Raw genomic sequence first — 10,536 nt, 5'->3', positions numbered from 1 at the left:
GGAAAGAGGAGAGTTTGACAAGATTCTTCCACCGTTTTTTAATCTCACAAGCTTTATTTACTTAAAAAAAATATAATATATATTATTTTCACAGTGAAAAAAAAAAAACAAAACAGTTTTGCTAAGAGGACTCCATCCTTGATTTGACAAAATAATTTTGATGCTATTTCAGGAAAGCCCCTATGTAAAATGAGTGCTCTTCTGACTTCCACCTTTAGGCTTTTCCATCAGCTTTCTGTCACACCCCGGTGTCTCTGCCACTACACAGCACCCACCTTCACCTGGCTCAAGCCTTCCCTGTGCTGCAGAGAGCCCCAGCGCCCGTCCCCATGAACAGCGGATTTCCAGGCACCACGGGCAATCCCTGGCAACTGCCTATCTGCTGATGCAATGCTCCTCTAGGCTGATGCTCCTCCAGGCAATCCCAGAGACCTATGTGCTCACTCAGGAAAGCAGCTACATGCCCTCACGATCAACACTGGCACCTGCTGGGCAGCACCTTTTCTGTGGTGTCCCATGGATTTAAGTTATCATTAAATAATGTTGGGCCCGTTCCAGTTAAAAAGTAATACATTCGCAGCATCAGCAGGAGCCAAATGAATTATTTCCAAGTTTTCTTGTGAGTGAAGTAACTAGCTTTCTATCATGCCAATGCTACAGTTGTAACCTAGAATACAATTATTTTCATATCAAAGCCCAACATCAATGTGTAATCTTTAGTGGAGAAAGCAAGTCACTACAAATAGGTGAGATGCTGATGGAACAGAAACTCTGCATGCAGGAGGGTGTGTTGCTCCAAGCAGCTGTATCCCTGCCTCCTCCCAGTAAGCGGTATTAACTGCTCCAACACCTTTTCATGACAGATAATAACCCCGCTAACAAGCGCCTGACTCTGCCTGAGTATCTGTTAAAAGTGTCACTGTCACTCCAGTGGGAGCTCTGTATAATGCTCCTCTCCCGATGAGGTGAAGTAGCTCAACACAAACAGACAGCTCTCTCCTCTGCTGCAGCCTTCTTAGCTCCTACTTTTCCATGTCCTACAGCAGGCTTGGGGTTTCTGCCACTCTCCCTAGAGGTGCTGGAAGGATACAGTCCCATTCCTGGGGAACTGGGAAGCCCTCTCATATTTGCCAACGGAAGTCATGGAAAAGGGCATCAAAGCTTTTAAACTAACATTCCATAAAATTTCTCAAATGCTTTCAACATGTCAGTTAAAGACGTGAGGGGGATAGCAGGATACTTCAGATACACTTCTCAAGAAGAGGCAGAAAGAGCATTTAGCTACACCCTTTGCAGCGCCGCCTCTCCCTGGAACAGCCAGTTCTGCCCTGAGAGCTTTGGTTAGCAGTAGTGCCCAGCCCAGGAACCGTGAGTGCAGGGCGCCTGTGAAAGGCCGTGATAAACAGTACCAGGTGGGCAAAAGAAGGCAGGAACCAACTGGATTTTTAATCTATAGCTATTAGTTCTGCCAGCTAGCATAAATTTAAAGAAGAAACAAAACAGCAGTCAGAGGGAAACACCTGCAGCTCTTTGAAAGTCCCTCAGCTTTGAACTTTTAACTTCATTGTTTCACCGGTTTAAATCAAGCAATTAGTAATGTGCTGACAATTTTTTTTAATGTGCTTCCCAAGCAAATGTTACCCATGAGCCCATGATAAGACCACAGCACAGAAAGGGCACTTAAAAGATGACTCTGAAATTTGTTGTTGTCACATTTAAGAGATAAAATGCCTTTTCTCTGCCACAGGGATGGGGAAAAGCAAAGTATATGAATCAAATTAGCCAGCTGGGTACCTAAGAAAGATAAGTGCATGCAGAGTGTATTGACCACATACTGTTCTTGCAGGGGGTTGATAGGGAACATATGTGAAGACTTGATAGTGCTGGAAGGATCTGAAGACCTTGCCAGCAAGGTTTCTTTTGGCTGCACAGTTTGAACCTGGTTTAGTCCCTCTACTCTTGTGATCTCCACCACCACACCTGCGCAACCATAGCTAGATTTCCCTCATGAAAGCAAAAGTTATACATAATCTGCCGCCTGGAAATGTTCATCTCAGCAGTCCTTCCCTTCCCTTGGGTCTTCTCTAAATCCCACTGTTCTTTGTCTGTGTTGGATAATCCCCCAGATAATTCTGCATGTGCTTAAGAGATGCCTGGGAATAGGAAACTCTCTCTGGCAGGAAAACGGAGAGAAAAACAGAAGTTAAAGCTCACTTTAAAATGTTGAGTTGGTTATTTTTTATGTCTGGGTAGTAAGTCCACTGAGACAGCATCAAACTGCATATTTCTTAGGCAGTAGCTAGCACCAAAGCCTTGGCTCCGTTCCCCTTAGAGACCTGGGAGCTTTGTGTCTTCTGTGAGCAGAAGACCTCTCCCACGAGACTCCACTTCCCAGGAAGGTTTATTTCCCCATATCTGAGATCTGAGACCACATGCCTGGAAGCAGAGAAGAGAGCCTTCCCCTTCATCTCAACCCTTCGTACCACACAAGCCACTAACCTACCAATGTCCCTGACCTGCCGTGTTTACCCCAGCTGCACATTGTGCTTTCCAGGACAGTAGAAAGGCCATGGGAACATTTCACAAACATGTCAAGGGCAATGTGCTGTGCATTTACAGATTTGAACATCCTCACTATCTCACATACAGCAAAAGCTAAAACAGGCCCCATTTGCAGCAAATGCTGTATCTTGTCATATCACAAACTCCACAGGGCCCATGTAATCAAGATCAGACTCACTCACTGACACCTCCCCACCTTGGATACCTATGCATGAGCAAAAGTCACTCAGCCTTCTGCCTGCACTGAATCCACTGGGTTTATTTTAAAGCTGTCTTTGAATTAACATGGCACATCTGCAAATGCAAAACCTCAAGCTACTCTGTTGAGGATTGAAAGAGGGCAAATAGGGTACAGCTATAATAGCAGTGACAATTCCTAGCAGAAGGGACTTTTTAAAACCACAGATAGATGTCCTTTTTATATTTTCTATTTTTGAAATGCACGTAAGGATTGAAGATAAAGCCAGAATCACATGCAATCACAAACTAAAACTGGTCCAAACCCACAAAAAAATGGATGCAGAGAAATGCAAAGTTACATTCCTGCATGGCTGTTTTTCCTTCCCAGTGTGAAGGAGCCACCACTGCCTCTGCCAATTCCACCCACCAGTGAGAGAGTGTATGGCTTGTGCCTTCTCTGTACCTTCAGGTCTAGGAAAGCTCCATGTGGTCTTGAGTGAAAATGGCAGACACTTCTCTGCCCCATGCCTCCACCATGTGCCAGACACTGTGTTTCACGTTCCTGCTTTTGGTTTATAACTTCCGATCTGGCAGATTTAACCCCGATGCCCTGGAAAGTTTGTGTTGCATCATGCCTGCAGGACCCGGGCCAGGGCAAATTAGTGGGGGGAAGCAGAAGATTTTCCAGAGGAAAACCCCTACAAACAGCCTTTTGGGAAGAAAGCCAAGCTCAGATTTACATTTGTGGTCCTAAATTGAGGATCAAGGGAAACTCCAAGTGCTGTTACAGCGGCATTTACAGGGTGAGCATACTACTTCTATATGTGGCAAAGGGCTTAACTGCCTGAAAGCTTGTCTTCCTTTTCCCCCCTGGCAAAACTCCACTGGCTACAATTAGAAAAATGCCTTTTTCTACAGCTCTAGACCATATGTCTGTGTTAGTATTACTGAAATTAAGCACTTCCAGCCATGGAACCCACCACTGGAGGCTGCTCTGGGAGGAGAATGTTCCCCAGGAGAGGAGAGATTTCTCTGCTCAGCCTCAGAGCTGTGAACAAGGTGGGTTGGCTATGCCACAGATTATTGATTTAGAGAGGGCCAAGCTTCTTGGGAAGCTGAGAAAACTCATCACTCTGTATACAAGATGAGCCTGACACCAGAAATGCAAGAAGAATTTGGCATGCTTAGAGAAGATGTCATTTGTCTCTCACTCCCTTGATGCCACTACTCCCAAATTTTAGGCTAACCACAAAAATCTGCATTTTTTTGCAAAGCCTCTTTTCTTCTATTGGAATGAATTCTCACCAACACACCTTGAAATCTCCTAGAAATATAAACTTCTGGCAAGAAGAAAAATTGAGCCACACAGCCTGAATACAGTCCAGTCAGCACTAAAGAAAAAAATTGCTAATTAGGTGAAACAACTACCTCATCCTGGCAGCACAGAGAGCTACAACTAATGAAGCACCAATGTTGCATATCAGGTGATCAATCTCTGTAACTTTTCAAACTCTTTGTTCTACATTTAAATATTTTAATATTAATTTATTCTAACGCCATCTCAAGTGAATAATGAATTATATCAGAGTTGTGGTTTATTAAAAAAACCTCCAATACCAACAAAAGAGTCAGATTCTTGTAGATCAGCCTGTCCTGGTTATTAAAACCCAGAACACCTATTTTAAGCAGAAAATCTGCCTATAATGGACTCCTGAGAGGGTATTCAGCCAGCTACAAGAATTTTATGTATACCTTGAAAGCAGCCATCAGTATAGGCTTAATGATGTCTAAAAACACCCCTAAAACCCATGGTTATAGACTAAAAAACTTCTATCATCTAAAACAAATTCAGCCGCAAAAGCTTCAGTACGAACAAGAGTGCAATAAATAACAATTAACATGCAGACAAAGTGTAGCGAAAGTACAGATAGGGTAGGATATTCCTGAAGATCCCTGCACCAGTTTTTTCTGACTGCAACAATTCTTCCAAATTATGTCCTTCCAAAATAGAATAATAAGTGTTTCCCAGGGTTTCTACATAAGTGAGTCCCAAAGTTTAAAAAAAAGAAAAGCCAGCAAATCCTGAACTGCTATTTTGCATTTTCTGAGGCAGTCAGAAAATGCCAACCAGGTCATGTTTGACCCCCGAATGGTTGAAATTATAAACTTTAATTACTTCATCAGAACATAAGAAAAAAGATAGTGTTTTCCTTTTTTACCTTTTAAGCCTGTAAAAAACCAATCCCAGATTTAAGCAACTTCCCCTTCAACGTAAGAGGGGGGGAAATAAAACCCATTTGTGTGCCTGCCTGAAATCGTCTCTCAACTCCACCCACCAGTCTAAGAAAATTATTAACTCTCCCTTCAAAGTCTTCATCTTTGCTAATGTCTCCAGTCTTCACAGCAATATTTGCTTTATTCAGCTGATCTTTATTCAGCACTTTATATGTTACAATTATTTTTTTCTATTTGTCTTCCCAACAGCAAGTAATGAGAAACAAGTTTAGGGAGAAGGAGGGAGCAAGAGGAGGTAAGGTGCTCAGAAAATGGAAAATCAGCCTGAATTTGGTTGTCCTATGAGATAGCAAGCTCCATGGGCTGGCTCCTTGTACAAGAACTTAGGGTACCTGTGTTTAGATGTTTCTTAAAGTGTCAATTCAGTGCATTAAATTCCCATTAATATTTTTTTTTAATTTATGAGTTCCCATCATCCTGGCATAAGTATTTCCAGTCCTGTGGCCAGGCTGTGATGCTGAGTCTGTTAGTCTCATCCATGAATCTGTGACAGCTCCTTCCAACAAGTGTGGCATTTGGCAGAGAGAAGGAAATGCAGTCCAGGAAATCATCCTCATTTATGAACTGCTGCCTCCTTAAGGGAAGAGTTGTTTCTGTTTTCTTCTTCCATCATGGCTGTGATAGAAGCCTGCGCATAGTCCTGCTATACCAGCCTGCTTGCACAACTACAGTACGATACAAATCCCACTTTTTGGATGAGGCCACAGGAAACGCTGGATTGCCTTGCGGCTGTTGCTGCTGACTGTAGTGTGAGACTGCCAGGTTTCAACAGAGCAACTGCTCAGCTTCTTTAACACCAAGATAATAGAGACAGGTTTCAAACACAAGTCATTCAGCCAAAGCATCATCCCTGCATTGCTGTTCTGAAAAGTGAGGTGAGGCAAGCCAGGAATTTGAATCAAGGTGCAAAGGGTTGAAGTCTGTCCCTCTTTTCCTGGATGAAGCTGAAGCAGCAACATCCCTAAGAAATCAGTGTTCAGTAGCACAACCAGAGCTACCCAACAGAACAGAATATCATAAATACCATGCATAGATGGCTGGAACCTTACTACTGCAACTCTGCTTCTGCAAGGATCAAAGCATTCTGAAATTGATCAAATGAATAATTAATAACCATTGCCTGTACCCCACCAGCATGAAATTTCTCATTTAATTGTAATCGAAGTTTGCTTTTCTAAAACCAGAGTTTTTATTAACTTTACTGGAAAATCCTAATGTTCTAAAGGTCCAATGCTATTTACATTTTGGTTTTCATGACATCCTGAAAGGGTTTGTTCTCTTCATTGTTTACCTCACAGAGGTGAATTACACAGCAGCAGCAATCTGCGGGATGCACAACCATACATGTGGCAGTCGGAAATCCAACAGCTGCCGAGCAACTTGGCCTAGCAGCACATCCATGAAAGACTGCAAGTACAGTATGTCAGCAGAAGCTACAGGAGGACATACACGAGACCAGAAAGCAAGACAGCGATGTCTTGAGCTATCTCAGACATGGATTCCCTTCACAAGCCATGTTGGTTTTCATCTCTTCAGATATGGTCTTTACTTTTCCTTTACATGCCCTCCTTCTGTAGAGGCAGAATTAGCAACTAGTACTCACAGCTGGACCCTGCTCTCTGGCCCTCCCCCAGGGTCCCTGGCTGTAACACTCTCCACCACCAGCCAAACAAGATTAGATGCAGCTCTCCAGAACCCATCAAAGAAACAAAAACTCAGCCAGAAGAAATCAAAACAAGCCATGAACCAAGAGGTTATTCCAGAAGTCTCTATGGACAGGCCTGGATTATTTTAATAGCTTTGTTGGCTTAAACAGAGTTCACAGTTTGGCAGTTCGGAGTTCTGCCCTCCCAGAGGAAGCCCATAGAGACCTTGTTCTCATATTTTCATTACTTTTTTTCTTTGATCCAAGGACAGAGGCATCTAGCTGATAAGAAAACTTAAATTCTAATAAATCTGTGAACTTAGTGTTTCCTAACATGGTCCTTGAAGTATCTGTGCTGGGAATGTGGCAACTTCATATTATATCACAGTGACCATCAGTAACACAGCTGACCTAAAAATTAATCTACTCTTAATATTATTATAGCAACATAAAAATGAGTTCTAGCACTAATCACACATCCTCAGAGCTTATGACCTTTAAGAATTAAATTATTTGAAAGAATATAGAAAAAATGGAGGAAGTAGAAATATCTGCTTTCCCAACTGAAACAATCTCCAAGTAATTTGTTATGTGAAGGGCAATTCACAACTTACATAAGAAAAAAATTTAAAAGAATTGAGCACTTTCCTGAAACAGCCCAATACCTAACCTTAAGGGTCTATTACAGTAAGCAAATTATGTCAGTGACAAACACAGCAAGTGAACACATTGCCAGGGTCTGAGCAAGGGCAGATCTACCACAAAGCACTAAAGCAGCATTCCCGAGGGCTGCAACCTTCCACCTGCATTAACTCCAGGAATCTGAGACCCCAGCAGAGTACTGCAGGTGGGAAGCTGCTCTGACTGTGAGAAGAGAACTTAGGGCGATAGTAATGAAGTTTTAATGACTTGCCCAGCACTGCTGAAAAGGAGACCGACTGTCTGTATGTGTTTGTATTCCACTGAAGGCACACAGTACATTATGTGGCACATTAGACTTAAAAGCACCCAGTGTATGTAATGAACTATGAGGCAGTGTTTATTGTACAATTTTACTAATAAACCATCTTAGATTTAAATAATAATAATTTTGCATACAAGGCATACAGTAAAAATGAAATATGCATTCCAAGTGCCTGGAGCAAAGCATACCTTCCTTAACAGGAGGCTTACAGGGAGCAGCTGGCTGAAGGCTTACCAGCTATGCAGAAGAATGAGGATAGGGGAACAACATGCCCCTAGCTCCTCCTGCCATTTCAGCCACCCTTGTGCTGGGAGCTCAGGACTGTAAATATTACAAGTATGAGAGTCACTTAGGGGACTTAGCTGGCAGCCAATGATCATTCTTTTTTGTACATCTACTGCTAAATGTAGCCAGAGACAAGCAGAAGCTGACAAAACACATGAGAACTCTGAGATGGTGAAGTGACAGTATATTGATTTTGGTTCCATTAATTGGGAAATCGCTGAAATATTCCATCAAACCCATCAGGAACAAAAACCAGAATTTCGCAGCACTGCTCCATGTGCTTTAGGGTCTTAATGACTTCTGTATTAGTATAATGTAACATTATAATTTGCTACAATTATGTAATTACAGCAATATTACAAAATATTATAATGCATAAAATTAGTATAATAATGTTGCATAATTATAATTTGCAATATAATACATAAACTGATTTGTATACTATGCAAAACTACATTATAATGTTACATTCTGGCATTTCCCATTCTCCAATTGCAAATTGCCACTTAAAGCATTCACTTAAATCCCTATCCACAGCTCCCTTGTGCTTTACAGCCTACCTTAATTTCTTTTCTATCTTCATCACATAGTTTCTGCCTAATCTGGCTTGCTCCCTGGCATGTGTTCCACCACTGTTTTTGCCTTGGCACATGTGGTATTCAAATCTGGTCCTGGTAGATTATAAACCATTTTGAATGAATGCAGAACTGTTCAAGAACATAATCACAAAGCTCCATAAAAATAAAGCTTCTCCAACACTCGGGGCCCAGCTTTGTCTCTTTCGCTAACTAGAAAATAATTATCTTTTGGAACTATTAGTGGAGCATAGAAACATCCTTAGGTTGACTAATACACTGTAAATTAGCATATCTGCATACTGATTGTTGAGCATATCTGGAACCAATGGATCCGCCACAGTCTGTAGCAGTTGCCTTATAGCTCTATTAATCATGATAGCAATGGAGCTTTGGCCTGGATCACCCAGGGACCTGCAGCCTCCTTTCCAGCTTTGCTGTCCACTTTGCACACTCCTCACCAATCTTTCAGAGGGAACAATCATGTCCCTTTCTTTTTTCCATATTAATTTAGCAGTAATAAATAATTGCATAGTTGGTTTGTGCTTTGAAAACTTAAATCCGAATACATCATCTGTATAACTAATGCCTATAGATTTTGTTCTGGTTTTAGTTACCTTTAAAAATACGGTTATTTCATGTTCCCCCTTGAATTTGCATAGGATTATCTATGTAAATAAGGAAGCAAATCCCAGAGGTAGCCAGAAATTTTACAAGAACTTTTTTCATGGGTGGTTGAAAGACTTTACTTTTTGATGAGAAATTTCACTATTTCTAGGAAATTATAATAAAACCCAAAGTTTTGGGTACAAAAAATGGGAAATTGGGATTTCCTGCCACACAAAATTGGATTTGTACCTTGGGTGGCTGAATCCTCTCTGGATTAGAAGCTGCCACCAGAATATACCTGTCATCAAGCACGACCAAGGACTCCTCTGGTGCTTGAGGCAAAGAATTGGACAGAAGTTATACCATCCAGCCACAAAAAGAACAAGCCAGGTACCTTTCCAATAGCATTCTCAATGTTCTAGATGTTTTCCGTTTTAATTTTAACACAGAAATATTATTTTACACAGAATTTTTAATTCTGCATGTCTCAAAAGCCTTTTCTTTCTCCCACCTGCTCCAGTGGTGAAGATAAAGCTTCTCCAAGCTGAAGATAAAGCAGAGAGCTCAGCACCTCAGAGAGCCAAACAAAGCATCAACTCTGATCATAAATGATTCAGCATTTGACCAAAGGGCACAGCTGAAAAGACTAACTTTCAACTTATCTCTGTTTTATTTAATTTACTTTCAATGGCTTTCTATTGGTCTCAGTTAATACAGTCTACTTGGTATTTTTGTGAAGTAAGTCTTTCTAGGTTTCTCCCCTCCTCCACCATTTATAGCCTATTCATTGGAAGAGAAAAGGAACAAACAAAAAGCTCTTCAATTAATCCAGAAGGTATCTTTCAAGCCCCATTAACTCCTCTTCCCTCTGTTTATTCATGTAACGTTCTATAAAGTTTGGCCTACATTTTTGTGACTGGATCCCATCTTTCAAGGGAGACCTCTCCAAAGGCTGTTTGTGTTTCAGTACAGGAGCAGAGCTGCCTTGCCCTCTGTTCACTTGGGGAAGCCCCGTGCTTGGCTCATCACCTTGGGCAACCTGTGCTGATGAGATGCACGATTCTGATTTCTGCCCTCAAATACTTTAAAGAAGCCAAATTATTAAACACCACCAAACATCCATCCTGTGACAAAAGAATATCCCTGAGAATACACTTAGCTGAGTAGGTTAATTCATCAGACACTCGGGGAAAATTTTGGCCGTTGTGGTATGGCATTATTAGTGATTAGTAGGTAAATATTACTATTGATGGTGCAATTTATAAATATTTAATATTTCGGTTCCTATCTCCTTACCGTAGCCTGGCTGGCTGCTCTCCCGCGACCCAAACGCTTGTCATTCCCGTTCCCTTTAGGAATAGAGGAGCGGCCGGGATGGCGCGGCCCGCGGGCTCCCCCTCGGGCCTTCCCTCCCGCGCGGC

This window comes from Corvus brachyrhynchos, unplaced genomic scaffold (genome assembly GCF_000691975.1).
Source record: "Corvus brachyrhynchos isolate BGI_N302 unplaced genomic scaffold, ASM69197v1 scaffold84, whole genome shotgun sequence".
NCBI classification, from domain to species: Eukaryota; Metazoa; Chordata; class Aves; order Passeriformes; family Corvidae; genus Corvus; species Corvus brachyrhynchos.
The sequence above is the reverse complement of the archived record's forward strand: the minus strand, read 5'-3'. Positions refer to the sequence as shown.